This window comes from Miscanthus floridulus, chromosome 8 (genome assembly GCF_019320115.1).
Source record: "Miscanthus floridulus cultivar M001 chromosome 8, ASM1932011v1, whole genome shotgun sequence".
Taxonomy (NCBI): domain Eukaryota; kingdom Viridiplantae; phylum Streptophyta; class Magnoliopsida; order Poales; family Poaceae; genus Miscanthus; species Miscanthus floridulus.
In genome coordinates, this window is record NC_089587.1 from 133,207,858 (window position 1) to 133,226,976 (window position 19,119).

At 40.7% G+C, this 19,119-nt stretch overlaps 1 non-coding gene across 1 annotated transcript; it reads right to left on the bottom strand.

The window, feature by feature from the left end:
• Positions 1-6,687: 6,687 nt before the first annotated feature.
• Positions 6,688-6,796, bottom strand: LOC136478658 (small nucleolar RNA R71). Its single transcript, XR_010764377.1, has one exon. It is a non-coding gene; the product is annotated as a small nucleolar RNA R71 (small nucleolar RNA).
• Between the last annotated feature and the right edge of the window lie 12,323 nt (positions 6,797-19,119).

Consider the following 19,119-nt stretch of genomic DNA (forward strand, 5'->3'; position numbering starts at 1 on the left):
ATTTTATTGACTAAATATATATTTTTGAAATAGGGCTCATTTAGCTACCCTAGCAAACTAATTTTTATGGAGCTACAAAACATAAAGTGAGCACCTAATAATGTTAGGAATTTACTAGTGAATGTTTCAGAGTCAACACCATCCCCAATTTATCACAACAATTTCTACATGTTTATATTTTAACAATATCAAGCATCTCAAATTAATTAGATCACTTTTGAAAATACTATGAAGCTATGTGAACACAATATACTAGCAGATAGATCATGATTTTAGGAGCCTAACAAAATTAGTTTCACAATTTTTGGTCAACTACATAAATTTATATTGAATTTACAAATTTACCTTAAAACTAAACTAGAAACTACTTAAAAGAGGAAAAGGCTAGCGGTGAACCATTCTGGCCCGGTAGCCCAGCGCGGGAGCGGCTACGAGCACATCGTGACGGTCCTACGCAGCCTAAGGCTGGGGGAGCCCGCACGCGATGTTGGTTTTGCAGAAAAGCCCCCGAGCTTCTAGGTAATAGTACGACTACCATGGGAGTTTCCACTTTTACCGGAAGCGACTTTGCAAACAAGCCCTTGGGTGTTTCCACTTTTACCATAGGGAGGTCCCTAGGGAGCCCCACACTCGCCGATGCGGCGGTCGATGGCATAGGGCGATTATGCTGGGCAACCTAGGCGTGCTACAATAGAAGTAAGGGCGAGCAGCTATCCGCGGTGGCGTTGCAGCCGTTCCGATGACCTAGGGCACTAACAGAGAGGTAGAGACAGCGGGGAAGCACTAGAAACTCATCAAGGACTGAGCTATGGTGATGGTTTAAACCAAAAAGTGCTGAGGTGGTCTGGCCACGTGCGCCCACACCGCACGGTGGTGCTCCGAGTACTGCACCAGCTCGGCACCGCACCCACGAAGGAAACTCGGGCCAACCTAACACAAGCACCAGCTAGAGGAGATCAACATAAGTCCAAAAATACCACCAATTGGGTTTCCCCCATGGATTGGGACTTACCCCCAACCCACTAGCTGCGGTGGCACTCATTGCCGATGGCAGGCGGAACCCAAAATTGGCCGCAGCCAGACTACTGCTAGACCTAATGAGAATGGGGCATCTAGTTAACTCCCCATGCTACTCACTAGCACAAGGAATTGGGCTAAGAAGTCTTGAGCTAGTGATTATGAAGGGGGAGAGAGCGGTGCATCGCCACTGCTACATCATGTGAAGTGGCCCCAGCAAGGGTGACCCAACCACGACCTGATAAGGCTCGATAATGTGAGGATATGGTCGCATGAGCGAGGGGCAAGAGGTGCATTGGTTAGTGCTTGGATGAAGCCATGAGGTGTGCCTATGCGTGGAATGCTTGAATGTAGTAGCTAGGCCCGAGTGGCTCACCGACGTCGGCTAGAGGGACAGGGCAAAGCAGGGAGGCTTCACCGTTACCCCATGACCAGTGTTAGTTGACCTAGACATGGCGGGCAGTGACATAGGCCTATAGTAGGTGAATCATAACATAGGGCAATTGCCACATAACCATGGCAACAACGTCCATGTCCTTCGGCCCGACCCTGCACGTGGCCTAGCGGTCAACATAGTGCGCGCACGCGGTGACAGTGGGGGCACACAACAACAGCATCATGACGACACCTAACTATGTGACCACGCAATGGCTACATAGGTGTAGCACAATGGTAGCCCTTTGGCATAGCATAGTAGTGCGCATAGTGCCCGTGTGCACATGGGGCCAAGGCACGACTTTGCTAGCCCAACGCGTAGCACAGGCAGTGATGGTACAGAGCACCCATGTGCGACGCCACACTCCTGAGCACTAGGGACCTGCACACTCTAGGCCGAAACAACTAGACAATGCTGCTATGGATGAACTTTAAAGCATCAAAACCAACTACTTAAAGCCCAATTGAGATTAAAACAAGAGTTCAAGATTCTAGTATGCACTAAGGGCTTCTTGTCCGGGCAACGAGCATGGATAGAGAGTGAGCATTGAGGGAGATAGAGAGGTACCAAGATGGGTTCAGTCATGCCTAGCGCGGGTTCATGAATGGAGCACCAATAGCCTGGCCACAGCGTGTTCTTAGGATGTTAGGGCAATTTTTATGACACCATGACAACTCCAACTCAACCATGGACTACACCATGTGAAAGTACTCACTTAGTGGCAACCAACAATACAAAATCATGGAGCTTGTTCTTAAGTATTTTAGGAAGTCAAAAGTTTAGCTTGAACTAAACATTCATTAACACTGTTGCCACAATTTTCAAAATGTCCACACTCATTAACTGCTACCAACAAGTATTTCATGCAATAGTCCATAACTTATACTAACCCATAGGAGCAAGATATTTAAGCACCATTTAACTATTTGCTCAATATAATTCACCAAAAATGGCATTTGAAACATAAGTTCAAATTCTCACCGATTTAATAAAAAGTTCTCATTTAATTTTTGGATTCGATGTTTGCAGCTCCCAAAACACTAGTTAACACTATTCTCTATCCAAACCTAAAGTTGCATTCTTATCTACACTATTTGCTCATCATTTTTACATAAGCACTATACACAAGTTATATTTTGTTTTTGTTTAAAAAAATTGTTTTTCATTGACCTTAACCTAGGTGCTAAGCAAGCTCGTAACACTAGAGGTATTATAGCTGGCGTCACTGCCCTGTGTGAGTCTTGTTCTGACCAGACTCTATGACATGTCTAGTCCCTAGTTTCTTGATATGTCTGGTCCTTAAAAATTGTCTCTGGTGCCTTACTAGGAGTCGATCTGATGCTGGCGTGGTTCTGAGTCCTATCCTTCAAATGGGACGTCCGAATCACTGACATGTGCGGGCGTGCAAAGGTGGTAGCAGTTGAATTTAAATAGGTGGGATGTGGCGCTCGCTAGTTGGCTGGTAGGTGCGACCAGACGCACCTGACCGGACTCTAGGGTGAGTCCGGTCACAGAGTCAGTCACCTTCAAAGTGCATAACAGTTGGATTTTCTCGAGGGTCTTTAAATAGATTCATTGATTCCTAGTGCATTTCCTTTTGTGATTGCATCTAGTGGCACTTGGGGATTGGGAGTGATTCCTAGTGCATTTGCTTTTATGATTGCATCTAGTGGCACATGGGGATCATTGGAGCTACAGAGTTTGTGTTACTCTTGGTGGTTGCCGCCACCTAGATGGCTTGGAGTAGTGGAGGAGCATTGGCATGAGTTAGTGATTGTTCATGGCCATCTCTTGGTGATTTGTGAGGTGTTCTTGTGCCTTTCCAGTGAAGCACCAAAGGCAACTCTAGTGGATTGTGTGTGGCTTGTGGATCCTAATCTTAAGTTGGTTGTGCAACACCCGATTGTGGGTTAGGCGTGTGATGTCTATTAGTGCGTGAACCTCCAAGTGAGTGTATTGCCACAATAGGGACTAGCTTGCTGGCAAGCAAGTGAACCTCAGAGAAAAATCATTGTGTCATCTTATCTCTAGGATTTCTTGTGAATTGATTGATCATCTCTTGCCATGGCGGTATACCTCCACTACCCTACCTTGTATTTAATTCCCTAGTGTAACTAAGCCCTTTCATGTAACTAGTTTTGAGAGCTAGCTTGTGTCTTATCTAGTGTGGTTAGTGAGGCCCTTTAGTTAGTCTTTGAGAGCTCACTAACTTAGTGGTAGTGACCTAGCCATTGTGTGCTTAGAGACTATAGCAACTAGAATTGTGGTAGGTGGCTTGCAATTTTAGTAGGCTAGCTATTTGTCTAACCACTTGGCTTAGTGTTATTGTAGAAATTTTTATAGGCTATTAACCCTCCCTCTAGCCATTAGGACCTTTTAGCTGTCCCTTAGCAAACCCCTAGTGAGAAATAAGTCGCAAAGCTAGAAGAAAGGAGCACTCTTCATCCTAAAAAACTTGACACAGTTACTATCATCGTTGTGGTAGATGACCCTAAGATTGTTTGCCCTCTCTTTATTCTAGCACTCATTGGGCCATAGCAAATTCCTCTCCTACTTCTTGAGATGCGTCTAAATCTAACAAAGAGCCGAGCACTAATGACTGCAACCAAGGTTGTGCTTCTAATGATTAGCCGACAACACCTAATTGAAGGATCCATGAAGCTAACAACAAATTGGGGGTACCAATTAGTACAAAATAGAACCAGTAACCCTAGGAAATTCTAAGGAACAACTGCGACACCAAGTGGTGTGCCACACAAATCCGCATCAATCATTGACGGAACCCTAAAGAGCATAACTAAATCGATAGATTTGAACCACAATAGGAGCAGAGACAAGAAATTAGGGTATGAAATAGGACATCAATGTAGCAATATGTCTATGACCCTGAGCAAATCATAGGAACAACTGCTACACCAATGGTGCTCCACCCAGATCCTCATCAATCATTGACCAAACCCTAAAGCTTAGCTAAGAAAATTGATTCATGTGAATAAGAACAAAATACGTAGACAATCATACGAACAAGAACAAACTGCGTACACCAAGAGAAAAGAATGAGGCCGCATACCAGACCTAGTCCCACCTTACCAGAAAAGCCATCGGAGGGCATCATTGTCGGTGAAGCACCAGCGAGGATGGAGACGAAAGGGCAGTGTTGACGGTAGTTAACAACCAATTTAAACCATCAATTAAACATGTATAAGGGCATAAATATAATCAACAATGAAGGTTTAGGGTTTAAACTAATAAATTCCATGAGTCTTGGTGAATTTGTGTTTCTAGCAGGGTTTAATCAGAAAACCACCATGGAGGACCTAATCATCAAAGGAAAATACAGAGTTCCACCATGGTACTTACATGGGAAGACTCTAGAAGAGTCTAGAAGCCACATCATTGAAGTCGAGGGCCACCCCCTGATAGGTGGGGCCACCCGACTTGTAGGTGGCGCCGCCTGGCGCCCCCTAGGCCCACCTATCAGCCAGCTTCGTATGTCAGTTTCCCACCACCTTTGAGGATGCATCTAGGCCGTTTCTTAAGTTGGTTTGATTCAAGGGCTCATGTTGGACCCTTAGGGCTATATAATCTAGCCCCTGCCTCTCCCCCTAGGCATATCAGAAGTCATCAAGTCATTTGAGAAGATAGAAACCCTAATCTCCTTAGAGCTCCTCCTCTGTAGCATAGCTAGTTAGATAGATCTAGAGGGAGGCAAGCAGGACTTCTCTTGGATTCCTGATCTTGTCAAGACCGTGGTTTGGTATAAACTTTGTACCCCTCTCTCTTTTGTTTCTCCATTATTTTTAGATGCTAGTTCAATTGTTATGACAATCTCAGTATTCATCTTATTCATGTTCTTCATTATGATGTTCAATGTCTATTTTGATTATATACTTAGTATAGCTAGTTTACAATTGTGTTTATGCATAAGTTCATATAGCATTCGCTCTGATGTACATGGGGTGGGTGGTTGACATTGTGTAAGCATGGTGCTTATAGATTGTTTACCTATGGATACACCATATATTCTAGGTCATGTGGTAGATCACGGATGTGACTCTCCCATTGAGTCCTTTGTTGTCCACTCCCCGAATATAGGTGCAAGTAGGGTCCGATTACGAAGGTAGAAAGAGCTATGTTCTCAATCTTCCTTAGTAATATCCCTTAGGTGTAGATATGATGATGATCTTAGCCATGATTACTATGTGTAATTGCACTAATCAAATGTATGCTTTGACTTGTAATTAAGAATGACTTATAAATTATTACTCTAATATTCTACCTGACCATGCTAATGCTATAGAAAGGAGTACTCTGAGTGATTTATCATTATTATTACTTATTATATACATATCTTATCCTATGACTTATCCCTGTTATGAGTAGAACATTGGTTATGGTTTATTTCTCCTTCAATAGTATAAGTTATCAATACATGTCCATGCTAGACCTTCCCTATGGTAAAAATATAAATAACGATACCTGCAATACTCTTGGGTAAAATGCTACAATGGTATATAGGTTTATGATGGGTGGCTAAGTACGTCAAACAAGTGACACATTAATAAACACCAACAAGCATTTCTAGCATCGTTGTTAGGGAAGGTAACTAGCAAAGGAAGTATTGATAAACTTATAATTATTGATGGGATCAAGATAACCATTGACCTCTGCCCAAATAGGCTTACCCTTATTTTGTCTACTTGTGTATCTTTATGAAGGGTAATGTATGACTAGTTTTGACCTTCCAACAAACTACGTTGAAGATCTAGAAGCATTAATTAGGAGAACTAGAGCTAAACTCAAGAAAGTCTTAGCTTTAAAATCGGAAGACAACCATATAAGGTGAAGCTTAACACTAGAATTTGAAGCCAAGGCTAACTGGACTCTCCGTGAATTCTCTGCTCCAACTACAGCCAACATCTGTACTAGACCGGTAGTCAATGTCAGAGATAATGGATTTGAGCTTAAGCTAGCTCTCATCAATATGGTGCAAGCAAATCAGTTTTGTAGAAAGGCACATGAAGATGCGAGTGCACATCTCCAACACTTCCTGGAGATCTGCAGCACCTTCACCATCAAAGGAGTAACCCAAGATGCCATACTACTTCGCCTTTTCCCATTCTCACTCTTGGGAAAGGCAAAGCAATAGTTCTACACCAATAAAGATAGAAACACTACATGGGATAATTGCTCCACTGCCTTTCTAGAAAAGTTATTTCCCATAGGCAAGATCAATGCTCTACATAGGAGAATCTCAAGCTTTCAGCAACAACATGATGAATCTGTCCCTAAGGCATGAGAATGCTTTCAAGATTATATTGCAGAATGCCCTCATCATGGGATGGAGAATTGGCTACTCATGCAGATGTTCTACCATGGGTTGACCAATAGTACCCATGAGACTATGGATGCTACTGTTGGAGATGCATTCTTGTCACTTACACTCCTAGTTGCGACCACTCTTGTGGAGAAGATGGCCTCCAACCAAGGCTAGAATGAAGAACGTGCTCAAACCCACAAAAGAGGTGGAGGTATACATCAACTCAAGGAACTAGACATGTTGTCTGCCAAGATAGACCTACTGATGAAGAAGCTTGAAGATTGAGCCAATGAGAAGCAAAAAGTCATGCACATTCATGATTTCTCGCATGACATGTGAAGTGTGTGGAAGCACTAGGGCATTTAGGGTATAACTGTCCTAAAACCCAAGAGGATGTGAATTTTGTCAACAACAACAATTACTCTTGTCCTCCATAGAATCAAGGATGGAACCAGCAATAAAGGCCAAACTACCAAGGTAATTATCAAGGTAATAATTTTAATAATTTCAATCAACCACCCTTGAGAGAATTAATTGCTGGTCAATCCAAACTTATGGAGGGATTATCTAGAAAGGTAGCTTCCAATGATAAAATTCTAGAGGACATAAATAATAGAATGGATAGCTTTGCTTCTACCATTAAGAACCAGCATAGCATTAATAAAATGATAGAATCACAAATAGCTTAGCTGATGGTTGTTGTTCCTCCGTCCGATAAAGATAAGATTCTAGGGCAACCGAAGATCTAGAAACTGCAAATCTTATCGACATTCATATTGTAGCTTACTACTACACGGAGCCATCGATGGGGAGGTGGATAGATTACACCTTGCCTGACAAGAAAGGTGATCTAGGTAGACCTATCATCCACATCGCTATTAGGACCTCACATTTTTCAAGAAGTTATCTATGACTTAGGAGCAAGTGTCAATACCATGCCTAAGGTAATCTATGATCAAATTAATGGAGATGCTTTGTTGTACACAAATATGCGTTTGCAACTTGCAGAACAGTCACTCCATTACCTTAAGGGAAATCTTGAAGATGTCATTATTCGAGTTGGACAATCATATGTTTCCATAGACTTTGTGGTTTTGGAAATAGGTGGAGATGTGAGGGCACCCATTATCTTGGGCCGACCTTTCCTAAGCACTGCTAAAGCCATCATCTATGCGGACAGTGCTAAGATCTACTTCACAATCAAGGATGGAAAGGAGAAGTTTTCTTTCAAGAATCGCATCTTGCAATCTCCTAGTCATCCACAAAAGGCATACCTGCTTGAAGAGACAATAGTGACTAAGAAGAAGAACAATAGGAGAAGAAGGAAGAACAAAGCCTGGCAACCACATGAAGAGACAGTCAACATGATCAACACACTCCGATTAGAGTATGATCACCTCCTCGCTTCACCATTCCTTGCCAAGAAGGATGATTTAGGCATACCAACGATCGAGTGTACCGTTGGGCAAAGGGGCTCAACATAATGTCCAAGGTAATGTATGAATATTTATTCAGTGATGAACCTTTGTTCCCTACATATATGCAATTATAGATGGTGGACCAATCAATCTGATTCCTAGAGGGGATAGCAAAAGATATTATGCTAAGAATACAAGATCACTATGCCCCTGCCAACTTCATGGTTCTAGACATGGGTGAAGAAGAAGATGATACACCCATCATTCTTGGAAGACCTTTCCTCAACACCACCAATGTGATCATCTACATCAAATCTAGACAAGTCCACTTCCAATTCCCTAGAGAAAAGGTACACTATTATTTTAATAGTTACACTACTTATGAGCAGCTGAAGAAGTCCCACTCTAGGAGGAGACATCGATCATCCTGAAACCAGAAGAATCAATCTCCAAAGAATGAATGGGAGGAAGATAAGGAACCCAAAGGAGTTGTAAAAGATGAACCCGCTCTGCCAAAGTCAAGTCCACAGACTAAGTAGGTGTGGAAGGAGAAGGTAACATCGTCACTAGAGTCACAAGAGGCGTAATCATCAGAGTCTCCATAGCTAGGGACTAGATGATGCACCTATAAAGTAAAGGACTCTTCTCCAGCCAAGTCTGGTCCAAAGGACTAAAAACTCCAAACCCTAGCCATGAGGTAACATTGGTACTTATCCATATTTACTTTTTAGCATTAGCATTGCATTTAGAAAAGAAAAATAAAAAGTTCCATTACTGCATTACATCATTGCATCAAAAAAAATCCTAAGCCCCATGTGAATAAATCTGTGGTGTGTAAACACCCACAAGAATATTCACTATGGTGGCATAAAAATAAAAAAAACACATGCATACATATTTTCTTCCTGATTTATATAAATAAGAAAAAACAAAAATATATTAATAGACATCCTGTTAGAACTTTGTCAATTAGGAAATCTGTATAAACCCCCAAGGATAACAATTCTTTGAATGGCTGACCGCTAACCCCTTATCTTAATCTATGCCATGAGTTTTTGGTGTTCTTGTTGAAGTATTTAGCAGGATGATCAAGAGTAAAGCCATCCATTCGAACTACATGTTCCTGAGCCACTGCTGCCCCCTTTACACGAGGAAAACTACTTCTGGAAGGATGAGTGATTTTAAGAAAGACCATGACAACATCTAGCTTGGGGGAGAAGCATCCCCCATGTATCTAGCTAAGTATTTCTTTCCCTTTTTGGTTTTTACTATCTTTGAGTTTTCTATATATTTGCTAAAGTCATAAAAAGATGCATAACAAACAAAAACAAAATAAAAGTTTATCTTAGATATATATATATATATATATATATATATATAGTAAGGTGTGATCTTAAAAATGAAAACAAAATAAAAGTGTGTGTCTAGTTTTCTGTTTTTAAGAGTTAAATAAAAGGACTCTAAGGATAATCTCTTACAATGGAAATGATGACTAGTTGCTCTATCAGTGATTCCTTTCAAGTACCTAGTTTTCAGTCTTGAATTTTCCTGAGTTTTGGATACTACTATTTTGATATAAGAATTTACTCTGAACTTGAAACTCGTGGGTAGCATATGCTTGATCTAAGTTTAGGTAATTGACGGATATGATATGAGAAGGTCTGAGCTTCTGTTTATCTTATTCCTAGTGATACTAAAGTTCTAGAGATTTATCTTTTGAAAAATATAAATCTTACATCATGAGTTCTTGTATGACAAAGCTTGAATTCCTACCAGAGCCATATATGATATTTAGATTAGAAAAACTTTCACTCATATATGTTGCTTATTTTGCATTGAGTTTAGTCAAGCTTTGTTGATGCCTTATGAGAGGTTTGTCATGCTCTTAAAATCAATATCACGTGCACACCACCTAAATATGCACTACACCTACATTTGGGGTAGGCGCAACAACATGCCATCCATTTAGATCCACCCAAAAAATGTTTTACTCCTACACTAGGAGTGAACACCAAAAATATTCTATGATAGAACTGACCAATTTATAAGAGCACAAGTACAATGGCAACCATTGAAACAATCGCACTGTCATACTTGAGCCCATATAAACCCAGTAGTCCATCGAGTACCACAAAGGGTCTCGATTCATCACCAACATACAACCTAGATCGTACATGATTCAACATACATGCCACATATTATATAAAGTCCACAAATACCTCACCATACATTGGAGTACAATTAAAGTTATTACAAACCAAGTTCAAATAAAGTAGTAGCAGAAGCAATTATAGTTTTAAATGAACATCTCGCACCATCATTCAAATACTTTGCCAGTTTATGATCACAACCCACAAAAGCATCATAGAGGAGTTAAATAGAAGTGCCTTGCCCAGGGCCTACTCCTCATCCATGGCAGAACAGAAGCAGTTCTTACAATATCCATGATAGACTATATTATCTGCAACAAGTGGAGAAATAAACCCTGAGTATAAGAAGATACTCAGCTAGACTTACCCATCATAAACCAAAAATAATGTGACTCCAAGGATCATGCAAGGCTTTATAAGTGGAGCTAGCTTGACTAATATTTCCCATAAAAAAGCCACTAGTTCAACTATACATTTTATAATTTGGGTATCAAGTTAATTATAGCTATTCACCTCTAGATTTACAACTAACCTATGCCAAACATGTGATATATCATTATTTAGCATCATAATAATAACCATAGCTGGTGTAGCATTCCCATGTCCAATATAACCATCAAATTCCATAGTCTAGTTACTACGATGCTGGGACTAGTCGAGTTTCTCACTATACTGGGAGAGACGGCGATTCAAATCGGTTGCAACCAGCTAGGCAGTTATTCCTAATACAAACCCACACTTCCCTCATTAGGGTTGCGTCAAGTCACCTTTGATACAACTCAGGTACATATTTTGTAGGTTCGATCAGCGCCGCACAACCAAGGGACAACTAACTGCTAGGACGTTTAGGCCTGGCCTGCCCTTGGGCTCATGTCTGGCTCCCCACACATCCTTACCACCATCCAGAGTGTGCACTCTAACAAACAAGGCCTGCCCTAAGTTGAGCTTCTCAGCTTTGTGGTTGGAACGAGTTATTCGGCTAGCTAAGTGAGAGGCATGCGTTCAATCTCGACAGAAGCGCCAACAATGGTATGGTCCTTAATTGACATGGATGGGACCAACATAGACAAACCAACACCATTTCATATAAGTTCCCGCCTGGTCTCCACTTAATAACACCCCATGGTTATTTTCCACGATAGCAAATATAGCTAACCGTGCTCTGGTATCCACCTATATCTCACAAGTGATAGGAAATCACCCGACTTCTACTGATCTAAGCACTGGCTAAGCATATGTTCGAATCTTGGACCTATATAGGGTTCAATGTATATTTCTAGACAAGATAGTTCTATGCATCAAGTGTTTTCAACCAACTCTTATAACCTAATGCATGAAACATAAATGACTCAAGTGATATTTGTAAAAACGTAGGAGGCTTAGAATGCTCTAGGGCTTGCCTTTCAGAAATGAGGTAGGCCTGTGATCGAGGTGCCTCTAGTAATTCCTTAGGATCCTGCTCCTCGCTTTCGGGCGCTACCTACTGTAGTGCGTCCTGAATTCTCCTCCTCTGTCTGCCTCAAACTCCAAGAGTGTAATTCCTTCTGGCGATCCTATATGCTTGAGCGCAAAATAAGATACAAGAATGCACGTGAATGATATGGATGATATGATATGATGCATAAACATAAATGTCCTTGAAAACAAGGTATTAGGGTGATAACAAGATTAACTTTCTTTTACTGAGTAGGTGCATATCTCCTCTCTAGTAATTAAACAAACACCTATTTAGCATTTTCTAGGGCTGCAAGACTAGCAGCTACTTGTTTTGACCATAACTAGAGTTATACGCATCCAAACAATATGGTTGTAGACTTTCTGGAAATCTTATGAAATTGCCTACAACTATCTTTTAATAATCTTAATGTGATTCAGTAGCTACCTAGGTCGAACAATTCAATCTTCTAAATCTATCGAGAGGATAAGCAAATCTAACAGCAGACTTCTAACTGCTATAACTCTCAAATCATTATGCCTACAACCATGAAATTTTAGGATAAGACAAATAAGTAAGTTATATACAACTTTGTTATTAATAGGATTCACAGCAAACATCGTATTCATTACGAAAACACCATGACAACAGAAATTATACATGTAGTCATCCAATTGAATTAGAGCCATAATTAACTAGTTGCCTATAACCAATTATTTCTGAGCACCACTACTAACATCAACTAGATCATATGCATCACAAGCACCCTAGAAACATCATGGTTAAGCCCAAATAATTTATTTAGATTCATTTATTAATTTTCCTTATATAATAGGGTGATTTAGAGGATAAATATTTATAGTAATCAATAAATTCTAAGAATATTACAGTTAGTTACATATAACCCCAGTAATCCACTATACAAATATTATGCCATTTGGATAAGTATAGCAACTTCTACAAAAATGATAAGTTGCATAGGCTTATTTTAGCAAAAATAGTTTAGCCTAGTGAAAATTGTCAAACAACAGATTTAATATTTTTCTAACTTTCATCCTAGCATAAGAACACTATGTAAAAATTTGCATGATCATATGTTATATATTTTTACCCCATTTATTCACAATAGAAACTAGCAAATAATCAAGGTTAAATAGAAAGACCATATTTTAGGTATGTCTTCTATAGGTTTAGTATTTTTCCTAGCTATAGAATGCCAACACAAGACCCACAAAATTAGAATCACAATTTTAGCACTTCCCTAGCTGAAGTTATGCATTTTACAAGATAGAAACAAATTTAAAAGCACTTATATAGCTCAATTTAATCCCCTTAGAAAACTACCCCAAACAGTAGGTTTCATATTTTTATCAAATATTACACTTCATGATGAATCCAACAAAATTTGGATCACCTCATTTGGACACACCTAACTCGAGATATAAATTTTTGAAGTTTGCATTCAAATATGTGAAAATAAATAAAGAAAATCAATTTTAAAATGGGCCCAGCAGCTAGGTACACCTGGAATATGCACCCATGATGACTGACAGTGGGGCCCGCAGGTCAACCGTGTAACACCCTAGGTGTTAGTCACAAGTTAACAAGTGGAAATTGGACTTAAGTAGGATATGTTAAGCAATGATCATGATCTGTTCATAATTTTGAGTCCCAACTTGAACTTGGACAACACACCTTTGCTTACATGTGGACCCTGGTTAAGGTTAGGCATGAGTAATGTTAAACATGCTTGTTTCATGTACATTACATCAACATGCATCCATCTTGATCAGTGGAAAAGTTTCATGAAGTTTGGAATCAAGAAGTCACAAATTATAAGTTATAATCTTTCTTGAATTGCTTCATCAGGTGAATGGGAACATGGGATGTTGACCAAACCTTGCTACCTTACCCAAATGACTCTAATGGAATTCTACAACAAAAGTCATGAAGGGTTCATGTTGAACAAATATCAAGAAAATGCTTCTATGTGTGGGAATAGCTAAAATTGCCCTTTTCATGATATGGTTTTGACCTATGTTGATCAACTATCTAGATTGCTTGCATGGAGTTGGACCTAAAATAAAAGTTGAAGTTTGAGTGGAGTACAATAAACTTTATTTTTGGACCATGACCTATTTCAACTCCTAAGTGGCTCAAACAGTGGTCTCAAGTTTGAATCAGCTGCTGTTTTTAGCCCCAAAAAATATTCTAAGTCTGAGATTAGTGGCAAGGATAGTTGGCATGTCGCGTTCTTGTGTTTTCATTAAGAAACCTAACTTGATCCGAAAATAAAAGTTGGAGTTTATATCTTGGAGAAGGACATACAAAAAGTTGGATCAAATTTGTCCTTGTTTTGACCAAGTAATTTGAGCTCAAGCAGAGCAAGGCTTAACCTTCGTTAAGTCGTTGAAACTATCAACTTGGACCTTAATTAGCCGCTAATGGAGAGCTCTAATGGCCAGGCACCCATATTGAGTTTTGTAGATCATCAGGTGGGCTGCAACTTTGCTTTTGGGCCCAAGGTCCAAATCGGCCCGTAGCTAGCCCAATTCGGCTCCCACCTTGCCCACATCGTCGTCTACCACCTGTTCGTTGAAATGGGCGTGTGGCCACCATGCAGGACAGTAGTGCCCCACCATGTCAACGCACATCCCACCTCCTATGCTGGCATTGTAGCTTCAATTTGGACATGCCTATGCTCCCTCTCAGTCTCTCCCTCACTCTCTCCACTCCCTCCACGCTCTCCCTCGCCCTCGGTAATGCGCATGAGCACGCAGAGCGCGTAGACGCCATGGGTGCCGGAGAAAAGCTCCAAGCCACCCGAGTCAACCTCACCTCCGTGCCACCTTGTGTCCAACCAAGAGTAGCTCCACGTTCACTGCCGTCTCCTAGCCCTTAAGCGTGCGTCGCGCCTCCCTTCGCCATCATGGTTCATCATCGTGAAGCCATGTGTGTCACCGTCGCCTGCTGCCACGGCCGAGCAGCTACTGGCTATAGCCAGCCAAGGCCAGGGCTAGGCATTGCCATGACTAGCCATGGCCAGAGCCTGGCCAACCCTCCTCTGGTCACCTCCCTCGCTAACGCTCACCCCCATTGGAGTCGCTCTGCTGCTATAGACCGCTGCCTCCATGGCCAACAGCCTATGGACCATCGCTGCCCAAGCTACGCCCCTTGGCTGGTGCACTTGGTCATAGGGAAGCTGCGCCACCACTTCTCCTCCACCGCCATAGACCACCTCGCTAGAAAAATTGGGCCACCGCTACTGGTCTACCCGTGCACATGGCCGAGGAGCCATGGACTATCTCAGGTCGAGTTGAGGCCAACCACGGGTGCATGTCGGTCCCCTAATGCAACCACTCCACCACCGCCGATGAGCCTCCTCCGACCAGCATTGGTGAGCTCCCGCGCCTCCTCTGCTCTCATTCATGGCAAGGACCTCGTGCAAGAATTCAACGTAAGGGGAGGGCCTAACTGCAAAGTCTATGACTTAGTTGAATAGTGCCTAGAATGACCTATTCGCTGGAATCTGTTTTCATGAAAGTTTGGGGTCCTCGGTGCAAGTTTGTTTATCTTTTATGGCTAAAACTTCAAAAATCATAATAAATCATAGAAAAATCTTAAAATAGCAAATGAAGATTTTTTCGAATCCTTGAGGGTAGATCTATGCAGTAGAGGTGTAATATGATATGTGTTAGTAGAAAGTTTTTGCTATTTTTATTTATTCTTGCAAAGTGCTTTTAAAAATCCTTTTAAGTTGTCGGATGCATATCTTGTTTTTCTTGTTATTCTCATATCTAAAGTTGTGGTACTCCAATTGTTGTGAAATTTTTATGGTATTCTACTGATGCTATTTGTGTGATGTTCTAAAAATTTCTTGGTCATTGGATGTAGTATGGTTGAGTTATTGATTTAACTAGTTTAATGCTTGATAAATGGTTTTAAATGGCTTATAAATAATTTATATGTGCAAAAATGTGAAATGTGGTTCCTTTGCCCTTGCATGGTGATAATGTGGCCTGAGAAACACTAATATGGCTATATGTTTATAGAAAATAATGATCTTTAGATTTATCTTGTTCTCACATGTTTATTAATAATTAAGATTTGACTTTTTCATAGCAATTAAATTATAAAACCTGAGCATGTAAGATTTGTACAGTAATCATGTTTTGTCATCATCTATCTCATAAAAATTTGAGATCCAAATGAGATGTTTGTAACATCACCTATAATTAATATATAGGTTTTTATATATAGAAAAGCTAATGAAAGTTTGTTAGTAGATACTTGTGTTTATGCCATGTAATACTTCTAATAATTGGTGCTAGGTAATGTGATTGATTGGTTATAGTTAGGAGTTGTATGGACCTGCATATATAGCAACAAAATGTTAGTTGTTAACAACATAAATGATAAATGCATATAGTTGTATCTCTGCTACATGGCTGCATGTACAGTTCTGTGGTGGTGATATTTTCGTGTTGCAAATGATGTTTTATGTAGATATGTTGAATACAAAAGTTGTATATAATTTCCTTATCTTGCTTGTCCTAAAATTTGATGATTTTAGGCATGCTAGTTTAGGATATAGATTTTACAAGTTTGCTGTCAACTTTTGCATGTGCTCTGAACAAATCCGAATAATAGCTCTGGTTGAATTATTTAAACATGGAATCATATATTGGTGATAATAGGAGAGTTGTAGTGATTTACCTAAGCTTTCCAAAATGTTAGAGAACACCCATTTTGGTGGTCTAGAACTCGAGTTATAGCTGTTCAAAGTGGAATGGCAGATTTCTGTCTAAATCTGGACTAAGAGGCCTTCTTGGTGTTGTTTGACCTTCTTCGCTGTAGAATCATCTTAAAATGATAATTAGAAAGTTGTAGATAACTTAGTAATATTTCCATAAAGTTAAAAATCATGTTTTCTGAATGTCTAGAACTCCAGTTATGCATTTTAGAAGTTAATATCAGTTTTCTGTCCTTAGTTGTATAAGCTCTGCTTCATGATGTATTTTAACCTTGTTATTTGTTGAATCAGCTTTTAGAATTAATAACAAAGTTTTATATAATTTAATTAGCTTTCCATAAAGTCTTGAATCACACTTTTTACATTCCTAGAACTATAGGTATGATTAAAACAATTGACTATGGTGCTACTGTTCAGAATCTATGTTTGTATCTAAAATTTTTTGCTTCACCTTGCTTTGCTTTTTGTGTTGCTAAGTGTGGGTCATGCCTTTGATGGTGTTAAGTTAATATACCTAAAACTTTGTAAAACTTGTGTCATGCTTGGTGCTACCTTCCTTGCTATCCTAGCATGATAGGTTGTGGGATGTTTAATTAAGTAACGTGGAGTGCTTATATATGTTTAGCGTAACCTTGTGCTCATCTTGAATACTTTTATGTGAGGCATCTCATATTGCCATTCTTTGCATTCATGCACTTGCATTGTTGCATCTCATCTAAGTATGCTAGATGCAGCACGAGAAGGACATGATGTTGGAGCTGAACCCAAAGATGGAGTTTGGTGAATCCATCCAGAAGATGGAAGGACTAAGCAAGTGCCGAGATGGAAGATGCTCGCCAAGCGAGTGTTGTCTAACAAACACTAACCTAGTGTTGGATTTCAGGCAAGCCCCAGAGCATTCTAAGCCTACTATGTTTTTACAAATATCACTTGAGTCCTTTATGTTTGATGCATTAGGTTATAGGAGTTGATTGGAACCACTTGATGCATAGAACTACCTTGTCCAAAAATATACCTTGAACCCTATGTAGGTCCAAGATCGAATATATGCTTAGCAATGATTAGACTTATAGAAGTCGGGTGATTTCCTATCACCTGCAAGATATAGGTGGATACCAAAGCACGGTTGGCTATATTTGCAATTGTGGAAATAACAATGTGTTGATAAATAAAAGGAGACCAGGCGGGATTGTGATAGAGAAGCAACAAGGTGTAAGGAAAATGGACCCTAGGCCCATTTACTTTGGATTTTGGTGTTTGATGACCAACACAACCAAATTGGACTAATGAATTTGCAAGTGTTTGTTTTGTAGTTCAATAGGGTGCAATGACATGACTTGGATGAAGGCGACGTGATGATTCGATGATCAACACCACAAGCAAGACCTTAGGAGCATAAGAGAAGACCGAAGATATCAAGCAAAGTCCAAGCATGAAGATAGGAACCAAGCCACACGCAAGATCACGAAGAAACGAGCTCATAGAAGGGACCGAACACTAGAGGAAAGTGATCGGACGCTCCGATCAGTGGCTCGACAACAACAGGCGTCAGCAGCAGTGACCGGATGCCGAACAAGTAAATCCACCAGACGCACCGATGGCACTGTTCATTAGCCCAGCAACACACTCAGCATTGACTGAACGCTGGTGGCAAATCAACCGGACATAGGACAACAGCGTCCGATCGAGTACAGAGAGGTTCTAGAGAAGCAAAATTGCGACTAGACGTGTCCGGTGGCAAGTGACCAGACGCTGGCAGTGTCCGATCAGTTGTTCGTGGCTCCAACAGTCGGGATGACCAGACGCGTCTGATCAGGACGACTCCAGCATTCGGTCAGTAGTAGAAAAGCGGCACTTTGTCCCCAACGGCTACTTTCTCAGTGGGGCTTATAAATACAACCCCCAACCGGCCAAATGACAAGTGTGGAGCTGAGGAAACATATCAAGGGTGTTGATACACAATTTTAGTGATGTCCACTTGCATAGTGCTTAGTGTTTTATTAGGTGATTAGTGTAGGTGCTTTGTGAAGTGCTTAGGTTGATTAGACCACCGCTTATGCACTTGCTCTAGGTTTAGGCCTAGTGTTTAGTGAGGTTTGCATACCTCTTACCACTCGGTGCTTGCGCGCACCATTGTTGTACATCGAAGGGGCTTGTAGTCTTGCGAGATCACACCAACCATGTTTGTGGTGTGGCCACCACCATGTACCGGAGGGAACAAGGCCCGCGGCATTTTGGCCAAAAGCTTGATAGTGAAGATGGTAGGGAGCATCCAGGAGAGGCTTGCCGAAAGGCATATCGGAGACCCACTTGCACATGGGGAAGGACCAAGGCTATCCACGAAGTTACCCAACTAGGAGCTTGGCCCTTTTGAGGGATTCCTTATGACTAGGGGAAAGCTTGCGCACTTCTCGATACCTCGGTAAAAATACCAGAGTCATCGATGGGAGTTTGCATATCTCTACCTTGCTCGTTAGCTTTCACATTTACATTGATTGTATTACTCCTTTTGTGGTAGAGATAGCAACACACTAGCAAAACCATAGTTGCACATTTAGATAGTTTATCTTTTGCATAGGTTTTGCTAGGG